Source organism: Lampris incognitus, unplaced genomic scaffold (assembly GCF_029633865.1).
Source record: "Lampris incognitus isolate fLamInc1 unplaced genomic scaffold, fLamInc1.hap2 scaffold_38, whole genome shotgun sequence".
NCBI lineage: Eukaryota > Metazoa > Chordata > Actinopteri > Lampriformes > Lampridae > Lampris > Lampris incognitus.
Genome location: NW_026611338.1, coordinates 1,701,186 through 1,715,000, shown reverse-complemented (window position 1 = coordinate 1,715,000; position 13,815 = coordinate 1,701,186).

Genomic DNA, 13,815 nt, shown 5'->3' with positions numbered 1-13,815 from the left:
ACCGACATGCACAGGCGCACACAAGTGCAAATACACAAAAAAACAGACACACACCCAGACATGCACAAACATACACACATACAGACATGCACACACACATGCACACACACACACATACAAGTACAAACACACAAAACAGACATGCACACACACACACAAAACATGGACACATACACAAACAAGTTAAAACAAACACAAACAGACATACACACACAGACACAATCACACACACACACACACACACAAACAGACATGCAGACACACACTCACACGCACACACAGACAGACAAACACAAACAGATATGCACACACACAAACACACACACACACGCGCGCATGAACAGACACGCAAAATCAGACATGCAGATACACATAAACGCACAAAACCAACACATACACACTATCAAGTGTAAACATTCACAAAACAGAAACACACACAGACATACACAAACAGACATGCACACACACACACAAACAGACATGCACACCTACAGACAAACACGCAAAAACCAACATGCACACAGCAGACACACAAACAAACAAACAAACATGCACACACAGACATATGCACACATACACACGGACACACACACAAACAGACATGCATACACACACACAAACAGACCTGCACAAACACAGACACACAAACTGACATGCACACACAGACACACACATAAATACATGCACACTCTCACACACAGAACCGGACATGCAGACACACACGTGCAGACAAAAACAGACATGAACACACACACACACGCACACACACACACACACACACACACACACACACACACACGCCCAACAAACGCACCCAACCAGACATGCACACACATACACGAGTACAGCCACACACAAAAACAGTCATGCACGTACACACACACATACAAACATAAATATGTTAAAACATACAAACATAGACACGCACACACACACTCAAACAGACATGCACACACGCACACTCACACACACACAGATATGCACACACACACAAAAACAGACACACGCACCCACGCACGCACACACACAGACATGCACACAAAAACCGATATGCAGACACACACAAACAAACACACACACACACACACACACACAAACAGACCTGCACAAACACAGACACACAAACAGACATGCACACACAGACGCACACAGACACACACATAAATACATGCACACTCACACACACAGAAACGGACATGCAGACACACACGTGCAGACAAAAACAGACATGAACACACACACAAACACACGCAAACACACACACACACAGAAAACAGACATGCATACACAGAGACATACACACACACACACATACACGTGCAAACACACACACATACACACACACACGCCCAACAAACGCACCCAACCAGACATGCACACACATACACGAGTACAGCCACACACAAAAACAGTCGTGCACGTACACACACACACATACAAACATGCAAACATAGATATGTTAAAACATACAAACATAGACACGCACACACACACAAACAGACATGCACACACGCAAACAGATATGCACACACACATAAACAGACATGCACCCACGCACGCACACACACAGACATGCACACAAAAACCGATATGCAGACACACACACACAAAGAAACATACATGCACACACATACACACAAGTGCAAACACACAAAAACAGATATGCACACACACACACACACACACACACACACACACACACACACACACACACACACACACACACACACACACACACACAAAACCTGCACACATACACAAACACGTTAAAACAAACACAGACATACACACACACAAACTCAAACAGACATGCACACACACACACACACACACTCACTCACACACACATACAGACACACGCACACACACACACACACATACATGCACACAAAGACATGCAGACATACATACACACAAACAGACATGCAAACACAGACACACAAGTGCAAACATACAAAAATTAGACATGCACACACACACACACTCACACACACAAAGATAAATGCACACACACACACACACACACACACACACACACACACACACACACACACACACACACACACACACACACACACACACACAACCAGACATACACAAGGAGCAGTAAGCACGGCTCACCATCCACCAAACACAACCACCACCGAACACACAATAAACTGTTAGGGCTCGGTCTGTTGACCAACCTGGCAACCAGCAATGAGAGCGGGGGAAGGGCGCGTCTGAAACACCTGCAGCCTACCTACTCGTTAACCACTCTAGTATAAGTTTGTTTGCTTTCCAGAACTCGTCGCGAGTTCGTCCTGAACAGTCCCGTGAGTAAATTCTTCGTCTCGAGTTTTGTGACATTTCTGTGTCTCCCGGTGGAGTACAGATTGTAGTATTCTCCGTGTTTTTGCTTGTTTGATTATTCCCTTGTGTCAGTTCTCCTTGAGAGCTTGTTCGGAGAGGAACTCTCTTTGTGTTTTCCCCATTGGATTTTCCCATCGTGATTTTCTAGTTGAGATCAAGTTTTTGATATTCTAATTTCTCCTCTCTCACTGTGGATCTTATTACTCGGTTGGACTTCTACCATTAAAGGAGCAGTTTGTGTTTTTTCCCCTTTCGGACTCAAAAGGAGCAGTTTGTGTTTTTTCCCTTTCGGACTTTAAAGGAGCAGTTTACGTTTTTTCCCTTTCGGACTTTAAAGGAGCAGTTTACTTTTTTTTCCTTTTCGGATTAAGGGGGCAGTTTACGTTTTCCCATTTTTAAGAAGCTATTCTCAAGTTCCGCCTGAAGCGCCTCCCCCTTCTGGCCAGGCCCGGCCGGCTCTCCTCTACGAGTCCTGCCAGGTTGGTGCTTTACTTTGTCTTGTGTTGTCGCTATTGGGTTCGTTCTACAAACCTTAACAGTACGAACTCGCCTTCACTATGAACCCAGACAACCCAGACGCCAATCCTGTCCAGGCTGCTCTCTATAGGCAGATTCAGCTTACATCCTCCCACGGCCAGCAACTACAAGAGGCCGCTGTTGCCATGCAGGGCCTCCGGGCTCAGGTGCAACCCCTCCAGGCTTCGGTGGATTCTCTTTCGGCCCAGCAAGCGGCGCTCGCGAGCCAACAAGAGGAGGTTCTTAAGCAGTTGCGGACTCTCACAGCGGCTATCACCATCCAGCCAGCTGTCCCACCAGTTCCGGCCGCTCCTCCTCCAGCAGTGCCCGCAGCCGTTGCCTTAGACAATCCTACCGTTTATGTTTCGGATTTCCGGGAGCCCAGTATCTCCAATCCCAGGCCTTTTGATGGCAACTTTGGGACCTGTGCCACGTTCATCATGCAGTGTGAGCTTGTCTTCGCCCACCATTCCAGGGGGTTCACCACAGATGCTGCAAAAGTTGCTTACGTGACTAACCTGCTGACTGGCCGCGCTGCTCAGTGGGCCACTGCTTCCTGGTCCATGGGGGCCAGTTTCTGCTCTTCCTACGATGACTTTGTGGCTGAGCTTCGGAAGGTATTCCATCATCCAGTGTACGGTCAGGATCCGGGTGTCCGATTGAGCAGGATCCAGCAGGGCAGTGGCAGTGTCACTGACTACTCAGTCGAGTTCAGGCTGGCTGCGGCTGAGAGTGGCTGGAACGACCAGTCACTTCGGGTAACCTTCCGTAGGGGCCTCAGCGATGCCGTCAAGGATCAGCTAGCCACCCGGGAGGATCCTACCTCTCTCGACGACCTTATCAGCCTTGCCATCCGCATCGATGGACGTCTCCACGAGAGAAGGCGCGAGCGAGGTCTACGGGGAACCGTTTCTACCTCTCAGCCATCCAGAGCTTCCGAAGGGGGCTCTTCTTCGTCGCACTCCACTTCCCCTGTGGCAAGCCTCTCCTCCTCCCAGACAGTGACAGAGGAGGAACCTATGCAGCTTGGGCGTACACGACTGACTCCCGCTGAACGTGAGGCCCGGTTGGGTGTTTCTTGGACTCTACGTTTGCTGCTCAAGCTAACATTCCATGTGAGGAATTGGAGAGGCCAATAGAGGCCTTTGCTCTGGATGAGCGCCGCCTGGCCAGTGTTACCCGACAGTCCTGTCCCGTGTCTCTCACTATTGCTGGAAACCATGTGGAGAGCCTTCAGTTCTTCGTCATCCAGTCTCCCTTAGTTCCTGTGATCTTGGGGCGTCCCTGGTTGGCTCAGCATGAGCCACACATTGCTTGGTCGTCTGGTAACATTTTGGAGTGGAGCTCCTCCTGTCACGCCCGGTGTCTTCAGGCCGCACCTGGTCCAGCAGTCCAGACTGTTCCGATTGCCCCTCCTCCCGATCTTTCCTCTGTTCCTCCCGAGTATCATGATCTCGGGGAGGTCTTCAGCAAGACGCGGGCTCAGTCTCTCCCTCCGCATCGGCCATATGATTGTGCTATCAACCTCCGTCCTGGGGCCTCTCTCCCTAGCAGTCGTCTTTACAGCCTTTCCATCCCCGAGAAGGCTGCTATGGACGATTACATTTCAGAATCGTTGGCGGCAGGGCTCATCCGACCCTCATCCTCCCAGGTGGCAGCTGGTTTCTTTTTCGTTAAGAAGAAGGATGGTGGTCTCCGACCCTGCATTGATTATCGCCAACTCAACGACATCACCATCAAGAATAAATACCCCCTGCCTCTGATGAGCTCCACCCTCGAACCCCTGACCCAGGCGACTGTCTTCACTAAGCTGGATCTCAGGAACGCCTACCATCTCGTTCGGATCCGGAAAGGGGACGAGTGGAAGACAGCCTTTAAGACTCCCCGTGGTCATTATGAGTACCTGGTAATGCCGTTCGGCCTCACCAACGCCCCGGCGGTGTTCCAGGCACTCATGAATGACATCCTTCGCGACATGCTCGACCAATTCGTTGTCGTCTACCTTGATGACATCCTCATCTTCTCCAGGTCCCTCGAGGAGCATGTCCAGCACGTGCGGCAGGTTCTCGAACGCCTCCTTCGTAACCGGCTGTTCGTCAAGGCTGAGAAATGCCTGTTCCATTCTGAGTCAGTGGACTACTTAGGTTTTATCGTGGAGGGAGGCAAGACTTGAGCTGATCCTCGCAAGATCAAAGCGGTGGTGGAATGGCCGGATCCTAAGTCACGTAAGGAACTGCAGAGCTTCCTCGGGTTCGCGAACTTTTACAGGAGGTTCGTCCGAAACTACAGCTCTGTAGCAGAACCCCTCACCCGTCTAACCTCCCCCTCTCAGCCGTTCGTCTGGTCCCCAGCTGCTCGCTCTGCATTTCTGTCGCTCAAGGAGAGGTTCACCAGTGCCCCCGTCCTACTCCATCCCGATCCCAAGAGGCAGTTCATAGTTGAGGTGGACGCTTCGGACACCGGATTGGGGGCTGTGCTCTCCCAACGATCAGAGGCCGACCAGAAGGTTCATCCTTGCGCGTTCTTCTCCCGCCGGTTCCTTCCCGCCGAGGAGAACTACGATGTTGGTAATCGGGAGCTTCTCGCTGTAGTGGCTGCACTTGAGGAATGGCGCCATTGGCTGGAGGGGGCAGAGCATCCATTTACCATCTGGACTGATCATAAGAACCTGACGTTCATCCGGGCAACCAAACGTCTCAATGGTCGGCAGGCACGGTGGGCCAGCTTCCTCAGTCGGTTCGACTTCACACTGACTTATTGTCCTGGCTCCCGCAACACCAAGGCAGATGCTCTGTCTCGTCAACACCTTAAGGAACCTGTAACGGTGGAACCAAGTCCCGTCCTCCCTGAGACCAAGGTCGTTGGCGTGGTGACCTGGGGCCTTGAAACGGTGGTCAAGCGCGCCTTGCGCTCCAGTCCAGCCCCGAGCAACGTGCCGCCTCGCCGACTGTTTGTTCCGGACTCAGTGAGGTCTCGGGTCCTCAAATGGGGCCACACCAGTCAGCTCGCTTGCCACCCTGGAGTCCACCGCACTTTCACTTTCATAGCTCGACGGTTCTGGTGGCCCACTATGAGGAGGGACGTCAAGGAGTTCGTCATGGCCTGCACCATCTGTGCCCGCAGCAAGGCCTCTCACCAGGCACCGGCTGGTCTGCTGCAGCCCCTTCCTATTCCCAGTCGGCCCTGGTCCCATGTGGCGTTGGATTTTGTCTCTGGACTTCCTCCGTCTCAGGGCAACACAGTGATCCTGACGGTGGTGGATCGCTTCAGCAAGGGTGTTCACCTGGTGGCTTTGCCTAAGCTTCCTTCTGCTTCAGAAACCGCTGACCTCCTGATGAGCCACGTCTTCCGTTTGCATGGACTTCCCAAGGACATTGTGTCAGACAGAGGGCCCCAGTTTGTTTCCCGTGTGTGGCGTGCTTTCTGCAAGGGGTTGGGCGCCTCGGTCAGCCTTTCGTCGGGATATCATCCGCAGACTAACGGACAGACTGAGAGGATGAACCAGAGTGTGGAATCTGCTCTCCGTTGCGTCGCTGCCAAGAAGCCAACCTCCTGGAGTCAGTTTCTCCCCTGGGTCGAGTATGCGGTCAACTCCCTGGTCAGCTCCGCCACCGGCCTCTCGCCCTTTGAGGCATCCCTGGGTTACCAGCCACCCGTCTTCTCTGCACAGGAGTCCGAAGTGGAGGTTCCCTCCGTGCAGACTCATCTGGACCGCTGTCGTCGTGTCTGGGAGATCACCAGGGCTGCGCTGCTCCGTGCTACGGAACGTGCCAGACGAGGAGCTAACCGTCGCCGATCCACAGCACCAGCTTACCAACCCGGACAGAGAGTCTGGCTGTCCACCAAGGATCTCCCCCTTCAGTCCTCTGCCAAGAAGCTGAATCCCCGGTTCGTTGGACCCTTCGAGATCCAGGAAGTACCCAGTCCTGCAGTTGTGCGTCTTAAGCTCCCGGCCTCCATGAAGATCCATCCGGTTTTTCATGTGTCCCGAGTAAAGCCTGTCTCCGAGAGCCCCCTTATGCCTCCGGCCCCAGCTCCGCCTCCCCCTGACATTGTGGATGGGCATCCACAGTGGAAGGTCCGTCGGCTGATGGACGTCCGACGCAGGGGACGGGGGTTCCAGTATTTGGTTGACTGGGAGGGCTATGGGGTGGAGGAACGAAGCTGGGTATCCCGCCAGCTCATCATGGACCCTGGTCTGCTCGCTGAGTTCTATCGCCGTCACCCTGACAAGCCTGGCAGGTCGCCTGGTGGCTCCCGTAGAGGGGGGGGTACTGTTAGGGCTCGGTCTGTTGACCAACCTGGCAACCAGAAATGAGAGCGGGGGAAGGGCGCGTCTGAAACACCTGCAGCCTATCTACTCGTTAACCACTCTAGTATAAGTTTGTTTGCTTTCCAGAACTCGTCGCGAGTTCGTCCTGAACAGTCCCGTGAGTAAATTCTTCGTCTCGAGTTTTGTGACATTTCTGTGTCTCCCGGTGGAGTACAGATTGTAGTATTCTCCGTGTTTTTGCTTGTTTGATTATTCCCTTGTGTCAGTTCTCATTGAGAGCTTGTTCGGATAAGAACTCTCTTTGTGTTTTCCCCATTGGATTTTCCCATCGTGATTTTCTAGTTGAGATCAAGTTTTTGATATTCTAATTTCTCCTCTCTCACTGTGGATCTTATTACTCGGTTGGACTTCTACCATTAAAGGAGCAGTTTGTGTTTTTTCCCCTTTCGGACTCAAAAGGAGCAGTTTGTGTTTTTTCCCTTTCGGACTTTAAAGGAGCAGTTTACGTTTTTTCCCTTTCGGACTTTAAAGGAGCAGTTTACTTTTTTTCCCTTTTCGGATTAAGGGGGCAGTTTACGTTTTCCCATTTTTAAGAAGCTATTCTCAAGTTCCGCCTGAAGCGCCTCCCCCTTCTGGCCAGGCCCGGCCGGCTCTCCTCTACGAGTCCTGCCAGGTTGGTGCTTTACTTTGTCTTGTGTTGTCGCTATTGGGTTCGTTCTACAAACCTTAACATAAACTACACTAAGAACAACCACAACTACAAACCAACCACAGTGTAAGGTGCACGGATAAGTAGACACGTGAGCCCGTGACTAATGGGTCGGACCCTTTAGTGGACCGGTTAACGTTGTCTCCCGCGGTGTGGGAGATCGGAGTTCACGTCCCGGCTGTGGCGGTTCTCGGCTGCCCCCCGAGTTCACTGCATTTGGTGTCAATAGTGGGATGCAGCGAATTAGGGGGGAGGAGGTGGGCAGTCCGGGAACCGTCGCCACAGGCGGGACGCGAATCCGTTTCTCCTGCACCACGGGCGACAACCTTAACCAGTCGACTAAAGGATGCGGCCCGTTAGCCAAGGCCTAACGTGTCCACTTATACGTGTACGTTACACTATGATTGTTTGTCGTTGTGGTTGTTCTTAGTGTAGTTTGTTGTGTGTTCGGTGGTGGTTGTGTTTGGTGGATGGTGAGCCGTGCTTTCCGAGGACACGGCGTCCCTTGAGACGACGTCCCTGTCTTTGAGGCACGGAGTGAGGATAGCACCGCAGCCCAGTACCACGGTGCAGCAGGTGCTTTGGTGACCCAGTACCACGGTGCAGCAGGTGCTGTTGGTGGCCCAGTACCACAGTGCAGCAGGTGCTGGTGGCGGCCCAGTACCACGGTGCAGTAGGTGCTGGTGGTGGCCCAGTACCACGGTGCAGTGGGTGCTGGTGGCGGCCCAGTACCACAGTGCAGCAGGTGCTGGTGGCAGCCCAGTACCACGATGCAGCAGGTGCTGGTGGTGGCCCAGTACCACGGTGCAGCAGGTGCTGGTGTTGGCCCAGTACCACGGTCCAGCAGGTGCTGTTGGTGGTAGGAGAACAGGTGGAGCATGGAAACACCTCGTTTGCTTCATGAATGGATAAAGTGGTGGTGATGTTTATGAAGTAACAGGGTTTGGTCAACCAGCTGATAGAAAACGGCTTGCTCGTGAACGATGGGTTTACACTCGTTTCCCCGCTGGCGGCGCCCTCCACCCGGATCACCGTGTCCGGAATCCCTCCTTTTATTTCCAACGAGGCGCTGTTGCAAGAACTGAGGCGTTTCGGGAAGCTTGCGAGTGGATTCCGGACAGCGAATCTGGGGTGTGAGGACACCAGACTGACCCATGTTCAGTCCCTGCAGAGACACGTGTTCATGTATTTGGACTCTCCGACCCAAACACTGAACGTCTCTTTCCGTGTTAAACCCGAGGAGGGTTTCTAGCTCTGGGACTATGAAGTGTTTTGAGGGTGGAGATTTGGGTCACAGGCAGATTGCTTGTCCGCATAGACAGCGGGGACTGCTGTGGCTGATGTGTGTGACAGCGGGGAGGGGGGCAGCGGGCCGATGTGGCTGAAGGCAAGCCTGGCCTTGTATGAAAAGGCTTCTTCAACAAGAGTCAACTGGAGGGAAAGTGAGGCTTGTTTGGTGGGTCAGTGGGACTTGGGGAGTACTCCCAGTATTCCTGGGAATTTTAGGTGGGGGGAAAGAGGTATTAAAGGTCTAGGAGTATATCTGGGAAGTGAGGACTTTCAGAGGCAGAACTGGGAGAAAGTGTTTGAGAAGGTGGAAACCAGGTTGTCTAAATGGAATTGGATGCTACCCCAGCTGTCCTACAGGGGAAGAGCTCTGAGAGTTAATCACCTGGTCGCCTCGTCTCTCTGGCACAGACTCATTGTTTTGGTGCCAGAAGAGATGCAGAAGCTCATGGTGATTTTTTCTGGTCTATTCAGCACTGGCTGAGAGTATCTGCCCTGTATCTCCCTTTGGTAGAGGGAGGACAAGGACTTATTCGGTCCAGAACTGCGGCCTTCAGAATACAGACGGCGTAGAGGCTGCTGTATGGCTGCGGTCACTGCTGGTTGGCTCCTGCTCAGCTGCTTCTTCGGAAAGCTGGTCCGCTTGGGTTGGGTAAACAGCTTTTTTTACTGAGACCATCAGAAACTGACCTAACTGGTCTCACATCTTTTTACAACTCAGCGGCAGATGCTGGCAGATACTTAAGGTCACACGAACACCTGACCCTAGACCAGGAATGTGTCTTTTTGAGGAGCCGCTGTTTGACAATGACTTCCTTACAAATACCACCTTTTCCTCTGCTACGGTACAGACTAAATTTGTTGAGGCTGGCATTACCAAACTGGGCCATCTTACAAAAACATAATTGGAAGCACTTGGTGGTGTCATCAACATTAGGTCTTCCAGCATGCTGAAGAGGATTGTGGAGGAAGTCTGGTATCCCTGCCTGCGCCACTGATGGTGTTTGCCGAAAACTGTGCTCTAGCTAACCAATGGGATGATGACAATGAATGCATTTTTCCCTCCCTAATCATCAGTCCTGCATTTGGGCATGGCGAGGGGGGAACGGATTGCTTCTTTCCCTGAGTACACCAGTGCTGGGTAGTTTCAGCTCTTGTGGGAAGAAGCAGTTTTACTCCAGCTGTGTGAAGGTACAACCTTCACTCTGGCTGAAGTTAGGAAGTCAAGGTGGACTGACGTTTTTGCTTCAGACTGTACCCTTAAAGGCAGGTGGAGGGTCCTGTATGTAAAGACCTCTAAAATCTAGGCCCTTAGGATGTAAATAGAGGCCTAGTATAATAGTGTTTATTGTAATTCATATGTTATGACATTGTACTGTTTAGCATACTGCTTACCGTACATACTTTGTGGTACTTCATTTACCAGCATGCTTTGTGTCTTAAGCATTTCCTATGTTCTTATAAGTTTCTAAACCTGTAAACCAATGAAATGTATTTGCTCTTTGTATTTTTATTTGAATTTTGTTATCATCCAATGATATTGTGTAAAGTTATTATGCCCGCGAAATCGCGAGGACATCAACATTCTATCTCCTCACGGAGAGGGAGGAGTTTTAGTCCAAGCCAGTACTCCCTGGAGAGACATCCATTTTCTGCTGCTCCATCTCAGTACCAGTTTCGCTGAGACTTTGTACACAGCCCGTGTACTAGGCCCGCATTTGAGTTCAGGAGTGTTGCGATTGGCCCGCGGTCGTATACTTGATTGTGTGGTTGTTTTTTTTTGGTGTTATGATTGTTTTGTCTATGCCTGGAGCCGGTGTGGCCGCTGGCTAGCTAGGTGGATTTAGCATCCATTGCTAGTGTGTTAGCCGACTTGAGTTGCGGAGGCTAGCAAGAAGTCATCGGGCTGCGCTGGACGGTGATCTAACTAGGGGAGCCGCTCTGCTCCATTCCTGGGACCTATCTGCTGTCCAAAGAGGACTCGCTTCATCTGCTCTCCGGCACTGGGCCCACCGGAAGACCACCATCTTCGCCAGGGTTTTCTGATCATTGCAACCTGTGGCCATCTTGCGGGTGGAGGCCGCTACTGGGGAGCCGACACCTGCCAACTGCTAGGCTAGCACTACGCCTTCCATCCTCTGGACATGTGACTTGTGGGTTGTGAGTAACCCGAAAATTTCATTTATACTGACACACACACACACACACACACACACACACACACACACACACACACACACACACACACACACACACACACACACACACTTTTACCTCGTCGCCTGGGCATCGTAGCGGTGGCTGCCTTGCCCTCCGCTCAGAGAGCTGCTTTATGTGCACCAACGGGCCCCAACGGAAAGCGCTGGGTATTTGTGTGTTCTTTTGCTGCTTTTCTTCCTGTTTATTGTGACCGCTTGTCACACCCTGTGTAATTTCAATTTATGTTTATTTAATCAACAATACTACACTCGTGTGGTACTCTCTCTCTCTCTCTCTCTCTCTCTCTCTCTCTCTCTCTCTCTCTCTCTCTCTCTCTCTCTCTCTCTCTCTCTCTCATTATTATCAAATAAATCCTATTATTATTAATTATATTTCGGGTGTATTGGCAGCTCATTTTCCGCTTATGCAAAGCCTAGGTTACTTTTAGAGTGCTGGTAATAAGCTTGTACAGTAATTCAGTACACAGCAGAGTTATAAGATCTGCATTCACCACTAGCATAACTGATTCACATGTTTGTTTAATCCTGGGAAGATACACCATTCACTAGCCTTAGGTAAGTGTAGTATTTTCACAGTGGAGGCACCGCGCTACTAAATTGATTATTATCTTGGTTTCTATTATCATGTATCACTAATATTGTCATTAGGGGCGTTGCCCGCCAGTGAAAAAGGGGTTACATGTATAAGCCTCCTGTTGAGAAACGGATGGCTGATCTCCAGTGGAGGATTATACATGGAGCAATAACTATGAACAGACACAGGACTCACCTGGATGAAAGCACTGGGGGAGGAATGTCCTTTCTGCACACAGAGGGAAACGTTAGAGCTTTAAGTGGTCTCTTGTCCGAGATTAGTGGGCTTATTTAGGGTACTGCAGAAATGGGTGAAAATGGGCCAACAGTGTGCTTCTTCTCGACTCCTCAGGCATCCTCTCACTTTCCAAGATCGAGTTAAACAATCTAGATAAAAACTCCGATGCCATCTCTCCTAAACATCTCCATGCCTCCACAGGTATGTCATCAGGACCAACTGCCTTTCCACCCTTCATCCTCTTTGTAACAGCCATTTATTCATTTATGTGTTTATTTTGAGTCAGTTCACCTTTTGGTCAGTAGGTGGCAGTTTCTTATTGTGGGAAGTGCACTTATACGAGTGGGCTAATGAGGTCAGGTGTGGATGCCAGGTGGCATACAGTTTTTTGACCGCGTCCGAGGCGTCGAGGATAGAGTAGCAGTGTAAAGTTACTATAGGCTACCTAGCTGTGAGAAAGATGAAGTTTGATGTACTTGAATGCAAAGAAACGCTGCCAAAGAAGTGTGTGAGTACTAAATGAAGAAGCAAAGCCACGGTAAGGTCTGGACATTGTTTGTGTATGCAACAGCTGATGCAGGCGCGCGTCAATTACTTTCACTGGCATGCGCAGTGACTTATTGGACAGCCACTTACAATAGCCAATGGCTGTTAAACTCCGGCCCCTAATTGTTGATGGCAGGCAGACACAACAATTCTAAACAATATAAAAAAGCCAGTAAACAGTTTTCTTATAACAGAGGTACCTTGATACCTTTATACCCAAACATGGTGCATTAGCATCAGTTATACGTCTGAAACCGCCTTTAATAGGCAAAGTTTGGTTATAGGTCTTTCTATCACATTACACGTTGTTTTGAGACGAACAGACCGCACCAGACCATTGTTGTCAGGAAGGTTTCTAACACTCCGCCGAGTTGAGTCCCCCGGCCGAGGGGACTGCGCGGACCCCACCAGTTTACCTCTTAACGGTTTCACGCCCTGTTGAACTCTCTCTTCCAAGTTCTTTTCAACTTTCCCTTACGGTACTTGGCCACTATCGGTCTCGTGCAAGTATTTAGCCTTAGATGGAGTTTACCACCCGCTTTGGGCTGCATTCACAAACAACCCGACTCCGAGAAGAGCGCACCCCGGCGCGGCGAGGGCCCTTACCGGCCTCACACCGTCCGCGCCGCTGTACCTGAACCCGCCTAGTTGAGTCCCCCGAGCGGACTGCGCGGACCCCACTTAGCTGCCCTCACTTCCTCCTTGCTAATCCACTGAATTTGCTGATTCACTATCCCTACATCATCCAACCTTCTCTACACAACCTTCTATACATATATTATATGTATACTTGCCTCGAGGAAGAGCGCTGTTCCGTTGCTAGAGAGTTGTAGCCGTGTACACGTGGACGTCTGCAAGATAAGACAATGTTACATTAAAGACCAATGAAGTCTGTCCGAGTGCCGAGTCTTCGTCCGTACCGCACGCATAACATTTATTTGTTTATCTATTTATTTATTCATTACTACTTTCGCTAACATCACCGTCCGCTTCGACCACACGTGTGGAACGGATGGCAGATTTGTTTTCCACTTGTTAGCGCCACGCCGTCACATTTCCCACTGCACATTGGGTGAAATACTGTGAATGTAAGGAAGCTATG